The sequence below is a fragment of the Myotis daubentonii genome, chromosome 11, assembly GCF_963259705.1.
Source record: "Myotis daubentonii chromosome 11, mMyoDau2.1, whole genome shotgun sequence".
Taxonomy (NCBI): domain Eukaryota; kingdom Metazoa; phylum Chordata; class Mammalia; order Chiroptera; family Vespertilionidae; genus Myotis; species Myotis daubentonii.
In genome coordinates, this window is record NC_081850.1 from 57,074,217 (window position 1) to 57,089,321 (window position 15,105).

A 15,105-nucleotide genomic window follows, 5' to 3' on the forward strand; every position below is an offset into this window, starting at 1 on the left:
CTGTACTCCCTTTACTGTGAACTCCTTCGCTGGACACAGCACCTCCTTCCCACCTTCTCTCCAGCTTTCTCTCCCTATAAGCTAACTTCTGTCTAAAAAATGTCTCCTGCACCTAGAACCAGCTCAGCCCTTCTTGAAGTCTTTTCCACACACTACAAAAATAATGAATTCTACCTCCCATTGTATACCCCACTGGAACTGTACCTCTGAAATAAATAAAATATCTTCTGTTCTATCATAAATTATCCTATGCCTGGCTATATTTTTTAAGTTAATGCTACAGATGAGTCCAAAAAAATTGAGTAAAATGAAGGTTTGCATTACTGGGAGAGTAATAAAATGGCTGGTGCAAGTCCAGCAGCTCAAGTTCCAGGAATCCAGAAGCCACTTGCCTATAAGCTATGGGCTAGGATTTGGCTATATAGGTTAAGGGCAGATTCTAGAGACAGAGTGATTAGGTTCCTACTAAGGCGACCACTTTCTGGCTGTAGTTAACCACTGTGCCTCAGTTTTTATCTACAATATAGGGATACCAATAATACATATTTCATCATACAGTTGTTATGAGGTAGGATGAATGAGGAGGAAATGAGTTCATTATTTGTAAAACACTCAGAACTGTGCCTGGAACACTGGTAAACATATAAGCTATAAGCACAAATATGTATAATTTCTTAAAGTATCTGGACTAGTACCAAACACACTATTAGATGCATTACATACATTAGCATTCATTTCTCACAAAACCATATAAGGGAAGGTGGAACTAAACCCATTTTAAAGATATGGCTCAGAAAGGTTTGTTAGTCCTTCACTAAGAACTTGAAGAGGGCCTGGCCGGCGTGGCTGAGTGTGGGCCTATGAACCAGGAGGTCACGGTTCACTCCTGGTCAGGGCACACACCCAGGCTGCAGGCTCGATCCCCAGTGTGGGGCGTGCAGGAGGCAGCCGGTCAGTGATGCTCTCTCATCATTAATATTTCTCTCTCTCTCTCCATCTCCCTTTCTCTCTGAAATCGATAAAAATATTTTTTAAAAAAGTTGAAGAGGGATTCATACATAAGACAGTTCTGCATAACCAGCTTAATATTATATATACATATATATTAGAATGAAGGTGAAAATTGGAAAACTGAGTAGGAAAAGGGCTCACCTTTTTTCACTTATCCCATCCCCAAGTTTTCATCCCACCCACACCGTTCTAGTCTAAAAAAATACCAAAATGGGTCAAACTTTAAAAAAAAAGTCCCTAATACTTACGTGGCCTCTATTAATACCAAAGAAAACGTTTTTCTTTAATTAAGCAAGTACGCTTTGCGAGTGCTCCCTACAATTTATTAACTAGTATCAGAGATAAAAAATAAACGGCACAAGACATTCAGAAAATTCGAATGAATTAACTAACCCTCCAATCCTCTGTGCCATTTCAGACACTAAATACCTAATGGATATCCAACAGCCTGCAGTCCAGTTTATGCCATATTACCCCTCATTTCGTAGCTGTAACACTTGTGTTTTCCCTCGGTTAGGAAAAATTAAGAGGGCTGAACGCCCTTCCCTGACTTTTTTTAAGGCTGCTGAGATTCTTTTCATGGTACACGGAGAACATTCTCATAGTAGGAACTCTTCAAGTTCAATTTCTCTTATTCTCACTTGAGATGAAAATTTCCATAGCACCGCAAATCAGGCGGCCTGACTACGCCACGTTCACATCAGCGGGGACCGAACGGAGGCAGGCGCTCCCGCTCCGGGGCTGAACACTCCCTCCCTCCCGGGAGCGCCGACGAAGGGGAGCCCCGAAGCTGAACCTCCTACATTCCAACGGCAACAAAAGCGGGGTCCCCACCGAGCCGCATTCCGGCCAATTGGTCTGCCACCTCATTTCCCTCCCTAACTTCCAAATGCTTCCCCCCCAAAGTATGAAGGAGAAAGCACCCTGCACGCACTCGGTCTCTGAAAACGTCCTCTCCAACCCCGTTTACGCTCATGCGCTCCCCCCAAACTCTGCTGAGGGGTCCAATCGGAGACCCCGCACTTCCCTTAGAGCCAATGCCCCACACGGGCCGCCCGACAGAACCGGTGGCCCGGGTCCCCTCCACACCTGGGCGGCGAGGAGGCGGCGACAGCTCATCGCCGCCCCAAGTCTCCAGTCCCGCACCCCAGAAGTGAAAGCCCCCCCGGGTCTGGAGCCACGATCGTGTCTTCTCCTCCTGTGCACCGCCGTCGGGACCGGAGCCGGGAGGAGGGGCCCGATTCACGCACACCCGCCCGAAAGTCTCCCGGACCCAAACCGCGCGAACCCGCCCAGTCACTGGAGGCGCTTCCAACGCCCGCAGGCAGCCGCCTCCGCACCGCCCGGCTCGGCACCCGGGGCGAGCTCCGCAGGGGCGCAGACCGGCCGCAGCCGGCCCTGCTCGCCTGGGCCGCGGACAGGGGGGCGAGGGCCCCGCGCGCCGTCCCGCGCCCCGGGAGGGCCTGGCCCGATGGGCGCCGGCCACTCACCTGAGAGTCCGGCGGGGCCCGGGGCGCAGAGGCAGCGAGGAAGGGCGTCCGAGCAGAAGCCCTCGGAGGGACGGCGTGCGCCGCTGGCCGCAGCCGCTCGCTCCCGGAGCGTGTTTTCAAATCCCCGAGTCCTCACGCGGCCGCGTCTCCTTCCGCCGCCCGGAAATCAGGGCCCCTCCCCCGCCGCGCCGCGCTCACGTGACCGCGACCCGCAGCCGCGCGCAGCCAGGGAGGCGGGAGGGGCCGCGGCAGGCCCCGCCCCCGGGGGGAGGGGGCGGGCGCCGGAAGCCCCTGCGCTCCGGGAGCGGAGGATGGAGAGCGCTGGACCCGAGCTCGGAGCTGGGTGCTGGGTCCGGCCCTGAACTTCTCGGACCTGCGTGGGGGTGTCGCCCAGGTTACGGCTGGTTGACGGCTGCCTTTCTCCCTACTCCAGACCACGGTTCTTCAGACCTAAAGGCACATTCAGAGAAGAATATAAGTTGAATTGAATGGAGAAAAGTTTCATTGGACCTGCAAGGGCCCTAGAATCCCTGGGGACAGAAACTGGATGGAACAATTAAGAATTGCTTGACCGAAGGCAAAATACACCTAGTGGCTGGAGTCTTAGTGGAGGATTTTCCCTAATACTTCCAGTTCTCAGCACCAGGATTCCTGCTACTGCAATTAAGTGGGCCCAGAGAAAAAGCAAGGGAGAGATTAAAATGCTTAGGAAGGGGATGAGGAAACAAGGAGACTGGGTCTTTGAAAGACACCCTTGCCAAAGATTGGCAGGTGGGGTGGAGGAAAGAACCCCAGTGAATGGATTTCAGACCTTGATTCAAATTTGTCTTTACAGCTTAACAGATAGATATGCGACTTAGTAAAGTTGGGTAGGGATTCAGAGGTAACCTGAGATCCAAGCACTGGACACAAAGGCGTTTGCTCACCAATTTTTAAAGATCAGATTTCTTATAAACATTTCTGGATTTCTGTGTTTTTTTCTTGAAAATGTGATTTATATGATCAGAGATAAAGTGGCAGACCAAGATGCTCACCTCTCTCTTTCCTGGCAACACAGCCATACATCCATACTCTGCTTGAATCCACTGTAAACATAAACATTTGGGAGTCACCAATATTATAGGGTATTAAAAATTATGAGACTAAATCAGAAAATGAAAGGTTTATTGCCATCCAGACATGTCCCCTGAACTCCAGACTTATGTCTAACAGCTTACTCAACATTTCCTTTGGATATCACTATATGTCTCAAGGTTGACATGTCCAAATTGGAACTCCTGATTTTCCCCCTTAAATCTACTCTTCCTCCAGCTTCTTCATCTCAAATAGCAACTCCATCCTTCCAGTCACTCATGCCAAAACCTTTGGGGTTTTTTTGGCTTGGCTTCTTTCTTTCACATCTCACATTTAATCCAACAGGAGATTCTGTTGACTTAACCTTCAAACACGTCCTGACTTCCCCTACTTGACACCACCTCCTGGCTGATCTAAGCCATCCCATGCTCCCTGGTAAAAGCCTCTGAGTAGGTCTCCCTGCTTCCACCATTGCAGTCTAGATAGTTTCCCCATAAAAGCTAATACCAGCAGTATGGCTGTGTGGTGGTTTAAAAATCTAAGGTCAAAGCACTCTTTGGCTCAAAACCCCTCAATAGTTCCCCAAGTCATTTGCAGTAAAAGCCAGGTCTCTATGATGGCCTCGAGGTCTGCCATATTCTGACGTGTCCCTTAGCCTCTGAGCACTCCTCGTAGCACTCTCTCTTTTTTCACTCTGCTCCAGCCTAGAGCAAGGTGGGCCCGGTGGTGATGTCGCTGACAGAAGTAGTGGTGACCTGGCTAAAGGAGCAGCCTGCCCTCAGCAGCAGCCAACTGTTGTCATAAGGGAATGCAATCACATTTTCAAGAAAGAAACACACACACACACACACACACACAGAAATCCAGAAATATTTATAAGAAATTTGATCTTTAAAAATTGGTGAGCAAATACCTTTGTGTCCTAGCTGAAAACACTGTGTGGAACAAACAAAATACTTATGAGCAGGTTGCCAATTTATAGCCTCTTTTTTAAGACATGAGAAGTATGTACGTTAAGATAGCCTTTTTTCCAACTCTACTAATGAACTCGACAGGGCACATAATAAACTGACCACAACAGAGCCGGCTTGGCCAGGGAGGTTTTCTGAAATGGTGATTGTGAGCCATTTTCTCATATACTTAGTCTCCTTTAAAGAATTCCTTTATTTATGTTTATTTTCAATTACAATATTTTTAAGTTTAGTAAAATAAGCATAACATAAAATTTACCATTGTAACCATTTTTAATTGTTCAATTCAGTAGTGTTAAATACATTCACATTGTTAGGCAACTGATCTTGAAAATGATTTAATCTTTCAAAACTAAAACTCTATACCCATTAAACAATTCCATTCTCCATTCCCCCCACCCCTGGCAACCACCATTCTACTTTCTGTTTTTAATGAATTTGACTACTAGAGTTACCTCACATAAGTGGAGTCCTACAATATTTGTCTTTTTGTGACTGTCTTATTTCAAGTAACAGAATGTCTTTAAGGCTCATCTGTGTTGTAGCATGTGTCAGAATTTCCTTCCATTTTAAAGCTAAATAATATCCCATCCTATGTATATATCTCATTTGGTTTAACCATTCATCTATTAATAGACACTTGTGTAGCTTCCACCTTTGCTATTGTGAATAATGCTGCTAAATATCACCTTTAAGACCCTGCTTTCAATTATTTTGGGTATCTAACCAAAAGTAGAATTCCTGAATCATATAATAATTCTGTTTATAACTTGTTGAGGAACCACCATACTGTTTTTATAGTGGCTATACCATTTCACATTCCATTCCAATTTTTCTACAGCCTCACCAATACTTATTTTCTGCGTGTGTTTCTGAATAGTAGTTATCCTATCAGTGTGAAATGGCATCTCATTGTAGTTTTGGTTGGTATTTCCCTAATGACTAGTAATAATGAGCATCTTCTTGTTTTCAATTTTAATTGCTCAATTAGTACATGTTAATTTAGAAAAGTATAATTTTTCTATCTAAATAAAATGAAGAAAAGAAAATTACTTCAATCACACAAGCATAGATAACCATTCCTACATTTTGGTGAGATTTCAACCAGACTATTTTCTACATACTCATAAAAATGAATGGGAGCATATTATACTCGCTGTGTATTGACCATTTAAAAAAACTTAATGTCACTCTTACCTTTTCATTTTAATAAGTATTATGTACGTGATAATTTGAAATGACTACATAATCTTTCCTTGTTTGAATTTACTGTAATCAATGTATTTTCTTTATTTTTTTTACTGTAATCAATTTAACTGGACCCCCATTGTTGAGCAGTTAGGTTGTTCTTAAATTTGGGGCATTATAAATAGCCCATAGTTTTTTTTCTCCTTGGGGTAAGGAAGGAGCAGGGAATAATCTTTTAAAATATTAACAATGCCCACTCAAAAAAATGTTAAGAGCCTTCTACATCTTTCTCCGTTTTAAATTATTACTTAGGATTTGTGTTCTTTTGTCCTTTATTATATTGCTCCAACAACTTGGTCCATTCCTTGTCACTAATTTCTCTATTTGTTTTGGTATTGTGTTTACCAAAAGTCTCTAGATTTGGATTCCTAGTCCTTTTTTTCTTTCCTAGAAGTTAAATGAGTGTGGTTATGACTATAATAATTTTTGAAAGAAAAGTTTTAGTTAACGGGTGGAAATAAAAATGTCCTTGCTGGCAGCCCAGTAGTGGGCAGAGAGCATACTTTCATGGCCATGGCCATACTTACCTTTAGCAAGGCTGGGAAATGTAGTAGAGCTGTATGCTCAGGAAGAAGAGGAGAGAGGGTTTTTATAGACAGCTCTCAGTCGGCCACGCCCCCTCAGCCTTGTTCATGCTCCACACTGCTGTTCATGCTAATTATCTGAGTCCCAAATCTGATCATGCCATTCCCCTGCTAAAGAAACATGCAGTGAGTTTCTATCACTGAACAACAAATATTTTTATTGAGTACCTACTGTGTGCTGAACATTGTAGCTATAATAAGGAAAATAAAAATTCTGTATTTGTCCTCCTGGTGCTTACAGAGGAGCCAAAATCTTGGGAATCATACATGACTCTTCCTTCTCTCTTACCATTACACTCAGTCCTTGACGAACACCTTCAGCCAGAGGACCACTCTGCACCCCTCCTTCTCTGTTTCCCTCCAGTGTCACTGTTCTAAATAGTCTTAAAAATCCTGAATTACATAGCTTATACATAACCAGATTTAGAGGACTTTATCAAATGAGCCATGCATGTGCAGTGTGGGGGGAAATGAAGCATTTAATTTTAGCTAATTTGTTGACATTACCCATGTTTATGTTTATTCGCACTCTGCTCTTACCTGAAGGTGTGAGGGAACTTTTCCAGGAATGCTCTCAGATCCCCCTTCCTCCGTGGAATGGCTAGGTTCTTTATCTATGCCTGTGGTCCATGAGATTTCCTCCTCTATTCTTACAACAAACTCCCTTTAATTGGAATTGCTCGAATGGCTTTCTGCTCCTAGCCACCAAAAGATTCATCAGTGAAACATTATTTTCATTTTTGAAGAGTGTATTTAACATCTAATGTGGGTATTGCATAAAACTAGATGTTTGAGGGTAGTACCTATCATCCATTATGCAAAGTGCTTTGGCAGTGCTCAGGCCCAATTTAAAGAAGAACAAGACGCCTGTAATATTTTTATGTTGCTGCTGTTACAAATGACCACAAATGTAGTGGTTTAAAACAATACCCATTTATTATCTCATGGTTCTGTAGATCAGAAATAAGCCAGTCAGAGAAAGATAAATATCACATGATCTCACTCATTTGTGGAATATAATGAACATAAACTGATGAACAAAAATAGAAGAAGAGTCATAGAAGCATCAAACAGACTGTCCAACCTATGAGGGAAAGTGGGGGCGGGGGGGGGAGTGAGGGGGTAAGAGGTCAACCAAAGGACTTGTATGCATGCGTATGAGCATAACCAATGGACACAGACAGTAGGGGGGTGAAGGTATGTGCTGGGGCATGGGGGCGGCTGGGGAGAGGTCAATGGAGGAAAAAGGAGACAAAGTATTGCATGAGTCTTAAAAAAAATTAAAAAAAAAAGTGTGAAATTATGTCAAAGTTTCAAAAAAATTTAATTACATGTAGCACTGACCTGTAATTAATAAGATATATATATATATATATATATATATATATATATATATATATATATATATATATATATACTAGAGGCCCGATGCACAAAATTCGTGCAAGAGTAGGCCTTCCTGCCCTAACTGGTTTGGCTCAGTGGATAGAGCGTCGGCCTGTGGACTGAAAGGTCCCAAGTTCGATTCCGGTCAAAGGCATGTACCTTGGTTGCAGGCACATCCCCAGTAGGAGGTATGCAGGAGGCAGCTGATGGATGTTTCTCTCTCATCGATGTTTCTAACTCTATCCCTCTCCCTTTCTCTCTATAAAAAATCAATAAAATATATTTTTTTTAAAAAAAAAAAAGAAGAGTAGGCCTTCCTTTCCCCAGCTTCCCAGCTGCCAGCACTGGCTTCCCTCTGGCACCCTGGACCCGGGCTTCCCTCGCAGCCCCGGCTTCGTCCAGAAGGACGTCTGGTCTAATTAGCTATATATATATATATATATATCTCCTTGTGGCCAAGTGCACGGATTTGTGCACATTGAAAGGAAATTAATTAGAAAGTGGCCAGTGGGGCGGGACTGGGCAAGACGGGCTAGACATGACCTGGAGCCAACCTCCCACAGTCCCTTCCCAGCTGGCTGCACCTGAGGTGGCACTGGGACTCGAAGGGCATCTGCGAAGTGAGTGGGGTCCCTCTGGCAGGTGGGGTCCCTTGGCCTGGCCTGCAGGGATTTGGCAGAAACTAGCTCTCCAACATCTCCCCACGGGTCCCGGAGTGCGAGAGGACACTCTGCAAAATTGCTATAGTACAAGGTGTAGAACGCAAACGCAAGTGCGCAGTAAACCAGATTCAGGGACAACAGTGCCCCAGCAACAACATATCCAGGGCCAAAGGTGGAATCGCGCTGCTCTGTGAGGAATCGGGCTCCCTCCTCTCTGGTTCCGGGGTGCGTCACCGAAGAATCACGCTGCCAAGTCACTGCAGCTTGGCAGCTCCTGCATTGAGCGTCTGCCCCCTGGTGGTCAGTGCACGCCATACCTACTGGCCGGTCGGCTGGTCAGACAGTCAGTTAGCCTTCTATATATAAATATATATATGCATTTCATCCTCACGATGACCTGATGAAATAAGTACTAATATTACCCAAGTTTTATAGATGACACAACTGAAATACAGAAATATGAAATAATTTTTCCAAGGTCACACAACTTTCAAATTGTGGTGCAGGGAATTTTACCTGGTAGACTGCTTCACTCATTACACACTGCTTCTCCACATATAGCTTATATAAATGGAGAAAAAGCTATAATATGTATATTGTGACCATATTTTATATATCTTTTATGTAATTCAGTTAATTGTGTATAAATAGAAAGAATTGGCCTGAACAGATGATCTTATAAATTTGGCACTTGTGCCCTTTGCTTTTCCTGAACTTCCTGTTACAAAGCTCTGGATGCTGAGGTGTCATTTCCCATCCGGGTAATGGAGGTAATTCCAAAGGAGGAAGGAGAACTGAAGAAGAGCTGTCATGTTAGAGCAGAGTGATCATATCCTTAGGTCTCTCAGCTCCAAACATCTGACCTACTGTTTCACAAAGAACGTAGCTGTTGTATAAATAAGAAATATCTGCGAACCATTTGCTACAGACAGGTGGTTTTCTTAATTTGTAATTTATTAATCTCTAGTAATTACATATGTAATCACGTAATGTAAACAAATATGTAATTATATTTAATACAAAAGAATAAGTAAGTGGTGCAGAAAAAGATAAACATGAGTTTGAAATATTTTTTCTGGTTTTAGATTGTAACTGATATAAATATAAATGTGCAAATACTTGTGGGTATGTGAAGGTGTGTGCTTATCAACTCAAAAATGTATTCTTTGTATCCGTGCAGATAGATGAAAGCATTTGTGTTTTCGCTTACCTGAGCTCTACACTGAAAACGGAATGAAAATTAGGAGAAAGTTGTACAGCAAATGTCTTGTAAGATCCCTTTTATTAATTAAAAACCAAGCCAAAACACACACATACTGAACTATCTTTTTGTGTAAAGATATAAATATAAATACAGATTGCTGGGGTCCAACCCCAGCAGGTCAAGGGGTCCCCAAAGGTGAGGACGGAGTCAGCGAAGACTATCCACCTTCTTCCTACGGTGGAGTCCTATCCATCCCAAGAATGGGGCTTACTTAGGGGTCCAACCCCAGCAGGTCCAGGGGTCCCCAAAGGTGTGGACGGAGTCGGCAAAGAAGGAAGCCAAGTTCTGGTTAGGATCTCCCGAGAGGTTCTGCTGTTTATTGTCTTGTTCAGCCAGGTTCAGTCACCAGGTTCTAGTCAGGTTCTCTTGCCATGTTCTATAGTCAGGTTCAGTCCAGGATCTTTTGCCATGTTCTCTCCAGCGAAGTTCTTCTGTCTGTAGGTTCTGTGTAGGTTCTGTCTTCTTGGCTCTCTTCTAAGTTCTGTGTCTTGCTGTCTTGTTACATCTATATTTATACCAGTTGATTCAATCCTATCAATCTCTATTACAAAGGTTAGGGTGTTTCTTATCTCCATTCCAGGGAGTAAAGATTATGTAGCTTAAGCATGATTGTTTGTAGTTAAAGTGATTAATTACCCGCCTGGCACTTAGTTGAGGGGTTTTATTCCCTCCCTAACTTCAGGGGAAAATCCCTACCTGGGGAAACAACCTTTCTCAGAGAGGAGACCTTGGTTAAAACACATAGTGCCAAGAAGGTGAGCAAACATTTTAAGAACAGTATGCCATATATGCCAGGTCCTTTGAAACAGCAAGGATGGACCGGCTCCCGGCAACAGATGTCTACCCATAAACCAACTGTTAATAGGGATGATCTGTGGAGAGGAAAGTGGTATTGAGGAAAGTGGTATTTATCATACTGTATTGCAGTTTTTCTTATTCCTTATAGTTTTACAGATTCTCTAGAGTGTATTTAGGCCTTATCTCTGACAACTTAAGACTTTATTCAGGTCTAGAAAATGATCAGTCACACTTCACCAATAGTCCCTCTCTTCTCTCCTGGATCTCCCACATACCTAGATCTAGATATAGTTTTAAAAGCTCTATTGAGATATAATTCACATAACACGTGTGACCATTCACCCACTATTAAATATATGTTGGAATGTCTCAAACTATCCTCCCTGTTTTGTTGTTGTTGTTGTTGTTTTACTGCTTCTTCACCTTTTAAAAACAATCTTTTTTTCTCTGTGGGTGCTCTGGATGAATTCAACAGAATTTCCCAAGTGTTTTTTCTTAACAGTGTTCATTCCAGATTTCACCTTGTGTATTGAGATTCCTATTTCACTGTGGTTTTCCTTCCCTCCTTCCCAGTGGTAGTGTTTTATTATTCCGTTCTCTTTTACAGATGTTCTTCCTTCACTCCTTTGAGAATTTTAAACATTTTTTTTTTTTTACTCTATCATCCATTTCCTGAGGAGTGCACCTCCCATTTGTATTTTGAACTTCGATCTGCAGGCTCATCTTCTAGAATGTTTCTTGTTCTTTTCCATTGTTTGGTCCCACCCTTTCATGTTAGTGTCCTCTCCACGACTGACCAGGACAACCTGTCAACAGACAGCACCCAACCCCTGGTTTATCCCACTTCTGATCCTGCCTCAGAAACAGCAGCTAATCCTGGAGCGATCCCCACTTCCCTTTTCCATCCTGGGAACCTTCAGTGGGAACTACAACTTACAAAAATGCTGCCTTCCTCCCTCTTGTTGACAGCATTCCAGGTTCCTCTGGGCTGTCCCCTTTGCCCCCTCCCCCGCCTTGGTGCAATAAGCAATCACCTGAATAGAGTCTTTAGTTAATTAGGCATAGTCCAATCTTGGGCTTTTTTAGATGACGGGCTCCCTGAGGCAGAGTCCTCCACGTCCTTACACTGCCTGTAGATCTTTAGGCCTAATAACTTTGTGACCACAGAGATATTCCTCAGGACTCGTAGGAGAATGAATGGTCTTTTATGGGCCCATTCCCTGGTTATTGCATGCTCCTTCCCTCAATTTCTTATTATGGAACATCTGTCTTCCACTCTCACTAAAATGTCAACTCCAAAAAGGTAGGACTGGAATCTCAGTCATCTTTATACATCACACAACCCTGTGCTCAAAGGATATGGTCACTCATCATATTTTTATGGAGGTGGGCATTACTCTTTGCCAGGAACTGGCTTAGAGCTGAGCATTTAGTTATGGGCAAGACCCAATCTCTGCTCTCAAAGAGCCTGCAGTCTAATGGAGATCACTGACAACCAAACTGGCAAGTACAGAACACTCTTAAGAGCTGATGGGTTTAGTACAGAATGCCGATGAGCACAGTGAAGGGAAGCTAAGATTTGTGGAAGCTTTCCCGATGGAGAACATGTGGGGATTCAGGGAGTGCAGCTTGCTCAGAGAGCATGGGAGCTCACCACCCTTTTCCCCTTACCTTGCCCTGTGCATCTCCTCCCTCTGACTGTTCCTAAGCTATATCCCTTTATATAAGCCAGTAATCTAGTACTAAAGCAGATGAACACAATAAAAAGAAAAAACTGTGACCAGAAAGGTATCAGTGAATGAAATTAAACAAATTTTAAAACATATATCAGGATAAAGAAAATTGATTAAAATAATTAGTAAAAGAGAAAATATCTTAGGAAAACAGAAGAAATCATGTAAATTAAGAATAAAAGAGCAAGAAGATGAAGAGATTAGCTCCCTAGACACAGACAACAATGTGGTGAGGCCAGAGGGAAGGGGGGCGGGGCTTGGTGGAAGTGGGCAAAGGGGAGGAAAATGGGAACATATGTAATAGTGCCAACAATAAAAATTAAAAAAAGAATTTAAAAATTCCAAATAAAGATTTGTGGACTCACTGGACATTGCTTAAAAGCTACCCTGAATGCCATTTCCCCGGCATTTGCATATTTGGACACTGACCTATACCATCTCATTCTGTAATTCCCCTTCCCCACCTCCCATCCTCTCCCTGACTCCTACTCAAGTACTTGCTATTTTTGTCCTCATCAAAGCACATTGCAATGTTTGTTCCTTCTACACCTATAGATGGGAGACCCAAGGAATGCAACTCTCTTGCCTGGTGGGAACCTGCATATTGTAGATACTAATTATACTCTGGTATGACGAAGTGGAAGGAAATATTTGGAACTGATGCTTTATGCCATTCCTTCAACACAGAAACTGGTCCCCACCATTCCACAAGCCAAAAACCACTCTGCAGTCCCAACCAGACCCTACCCACTTCCTGGCCCTTCCCTTGAAACCCCCCCTCCACCCCCAGGGCATGGAAAGCATTTTTTAAGCTGGATTGTGGTGATAGTTGGACAGCAGTATAAAGTTACTAAAATTCATCAGACTGGATACTTACAATGGATGGATTGCATGGTCTGTAAATTGTATCTCAATAAAGCTGTTAGAAGTTAAAAAGAAGAAAGGATTGGGAATAACTCTGGGAGCCAATCTATAGTGCTTGGCACAAAAAATGTTTATTTTTTTAATGAATGGAAGAGATCTTGCTGCATAACACATATTTCATCAATTTTAAGCATGCTATTTTTTACATTTTTAATGCGCACACCTCTTACAACTGACCTTACATGTGCATCAGAACTTAAGAATGGGTGTCAGGGGCTTGATGGAAAATCCCAGAAACTATAATAGAGGGATGCTTTCTAAAGAAGTGCTACATCACTATATTTTGGATGGCACACAAAACAACCTGATGAGGAAAAGCACATCACTGATGACTGAATCAGACTCCCAATGTGAGAAAACCTTGATGAAAAATCATCAGAGAGTTTGGATTTTTTAAAAAAGTAGAACTGAGATAAGGAGAGAAAGGAAAAAATCCTACGGGATATACTATGATAAAGATAGAAGGATAGCCCATGGACAACGACAGTAGTGTGGTGAAGGCCTGGGGCAAGGGCCAGGTTAAAAGGGGCCAGTGGGGGGAAAAGCAGGACATCTGTAATACTTTCAACAATAAAAATAAATTTTATTAAAAAAAGAGATAGAAGTAGACTTAACAACGTAAAGAAAAAGCCTGTCGCCCTAACTGGGTTGGCTCAATGGATAGAGCGTCGGCCTGCGGACTGAAAGGTCCCAGATTTGATTCCGGTCAAGGGCATGTACCTTGGTTGCAGGCACATCCCCAGTAGGGGGTGTGCAGGAGGCAGCTGATCAACGTTTCTCTCTCATCGATGTTTCTAACTCTCTACCTCTCTCCCTTCCTCTCTGTAAAAAATCAATAAAATATATTTTTTTAAAAAAGAAAGAAGAAGCCTGTAATAGGATTAACTAATAAGATTACCTGTAGGTAGTGACAAATACATAAAAGAGGCATCTCTCCAGAGTAAAGGGAGGGTACCCTGGAGGAAGTCTTTAGAGAGAAAAGGTGAGCTGAGAGCACTAATGAGCTGCACATGGCATCAGGGAAATCCCTTAACCTCTCTCGGGACGATTTCATTTTAGAGGTTTTCTTGTATGTTAAATAATAGTGTTATCTGAGCAAAGAGGGTCCTCCCACTCACTCAGCACACAGCAGAGCCGATCACTGAACACTGAGTTTTGCAGTGGAGAAATTAAGACACTTTATTGGCAGGGCGCCAAGCCGGGAGAACAAGAGAGCTAAAGCTCAAAATCTGAACTTCCCGTTGGTTTTTACTCAAGGATTTTTAATACACTTTTATTGATTTCAGAGAGGAAGGGAGAGGGAGAGGGAGAGAGAGAGAAACATCAGTGATGAGAGCGAATCATTGATTGGCTGCCTCCTGCATGCCCCCTACTGGGGATTGAGCCCACAACCTGGGCATGTGCCCTTGACTGGAATGGAACCCGGGACCCTTCAGTCCACAGGCCGACTGAGCCAAACCGGTTAGCACTATTCAAGGAATTTTAAAGGCAAAGACTGAGAATTTGGGGTTAAGGGTCAAGGAGGAGCTGGATGGTTAGGTTGTTTTTTTTGTTTTTTTTTTTTAAATATATTTTATTGATATTTTACAGAGAGGAAGGGAGAGGGATAGAGAGTTAGAAACATCGATGAGAGAGAAACATCGATCAGCTGCCTCCTGCACACCTCCTACTGGGGATGTGCCCACAACCAAGGTACATGCCCTTGACCGGAATCGAACCTGGGACCCTTGAGTCCACAGGCTGACGCTCTATCCACGGGGCCAAACCGGTCAGGGCAGTTAGGTTGTTTTTATTTTAGTTCTTTTTTTTTCTTTTCATCTTTCACAGAATTTATTTTATACCAAACAGCATTTTAAACACTGACCTAGAAACTCCCTAATAAGGTAAAGCAAAGACAAATGCGTTTATCTTATGAGAAACGAGATACACCATCCTTTATATTCTTCAAACATTATTGCAC

At 43.1% G+C, this 15,105-nt stretch overlaps 1 protein-coding gene across 2 annotated transcripts in view; it reads right to left on the bottom strand.

The window, feature by feature from the left end:
- TEX10 (testis expressed 10) overlaps positions 1-2,692 on the bottom strand; it is a 37,929-nt gene extending 35,237 nt beyond the window's left edge. For both annotated transcript variants that reach the window (XM_059657489.1, XM_059657488.1), the window contains exon 1: positions 2,502-2,692. The gene's annotated coding sequence lies outside the window, so the exon portion shown is untranslated. The remainder of the gene's footprint in view (positions 1-2,501) is intronic.
- Between the last annotated feature and the right edge of the window lie 12,413 nt (positions 2,693-15,105).